Consider the following 1,424-nt stretch of genomic DNA (forward strand, 5'->3'; position numbering starts at 1 on the left):
CTCCCGTTTGGGGGTGTTAGGGTTCCGTCGGGTTCCTGCCCCGCCCGCGGCCTACTCCGCCCTTTTGCTCTATGGTCACAGCCGCCCCTTTGAGCTCAGTGTCCTCCTAATTTTCGATAACAGGTTTTTCCTTTTCCCAACGTCAGGCACAGTGTTCCCTGCACCTGAGTGGAAAGATCCAAGTGCCCCCGCACATGCAGTGCTGTTTCCCGCAAAGCTGACACCCTTGTTCTCTACCGCAGTTTAACGGGGGCACCAGCAGGTGGCAGCACGAGGCCGGTCCCAGGTCCTGCGCGGTGGGAACCTGAACACCTTTTCCATGATGTTTGCAACAGAATGAGTTTTCATATATTCGCACCTGTTGAACTGAGATTTTTTAGCCAACACCATTGGATTTTAGGCGAGAAAATTGTACACCATGGAATAGCTAAATGTGTTATTTTGGGAGTTCTTTATTAGATTGCCTTTAAAAAGTTACTTTAAAATGTGCTTGTGAAAAATCCATAATCATGGGTAATAAAAGCTTTAGAGATAAAACCCAACAATTTAATACCTCATTTCCACTTTATTTTTTCAATATTCTATCAGTGCAGCCCTAGCTGGTGTGGCTCAGTGGATAGAGTGTTGGTCTGTGGACTGAAGGGTCTCGGGTTCGATTCAGGTCAAAGGCACACAGGCCTGGATTGCAGGCTTGATCCCCAGTAGGGGGCGTGCAGGAGGCAGCCAGTGCATGATTCTCTCTCATCATTGATGTTCCTCCCTCCCTTCCTCCCTGAAATCAGTAAAAACATGTTGTCAGTGCATCTCTACCCTTGTGCTCACAGAGGAGTTTGACTGCATGGCCACACTGCCCTGTGCCGATTTGGTGGGATTCATGTTCTGCCTGTCTGATCTGAGCCTCTCCAGGGCATTAGTCTGTGTTATCTGCGGAAACGATTGCAATGTGAATGAACTGATGAGCCTGTCCAGACAGCTCATTTAGTAACTAGTGATGAAAATGTGTGGTGTTGTCTATCCTATATAATAAGAGCCTAATATGCAAATTGTCCCCTCGACTGGGAGTTCGACTGCTCGCTATGATGTGCGCTGACCACCAGGGGGCGGCATGGAACATGGTGGGCGTCGGCGACGCAGGGCTAGCAGTGGCGGTGCTGCCAGTCCTGGTGGGCCGCGATGAGAGCGGAACTGCGGCAGGATGGTGGAGCAGATGGGCAGGCAGCACCAGGCCAAGGCAGATGCGAGCGGGGCCCAATCGCCCCACCGATTGCCCCGCAGATAGCGATCAGTGGCAGTGGAAGCAGGGGGCCCGGCCCCGACCCATCGCCCCACAGGCGGGATGGTGGAGCAGGTGAAGGGGCAGCACCAGGCCAAGGCGAGGTGCCAGGCGGGACTGCAGGATTGCGGGGTTGCAAAGCTGGAGGAAG

The sequence above is a fragment of the Myotis davidii genome, unplaced genomic scaffold (assembly GCF_000327345.1).
Source record: "Myotis davidii unplaced genomic scaffold, ASM32734v1 scaffold1395, whole genome shotgun sequence".
Classification (NCBI taxonomy): Eukaryota; Metazoa; Chordata; class Mammalia; order Chiroptera; family Vespertilionidae; genus Myotis; species Myotis davidii.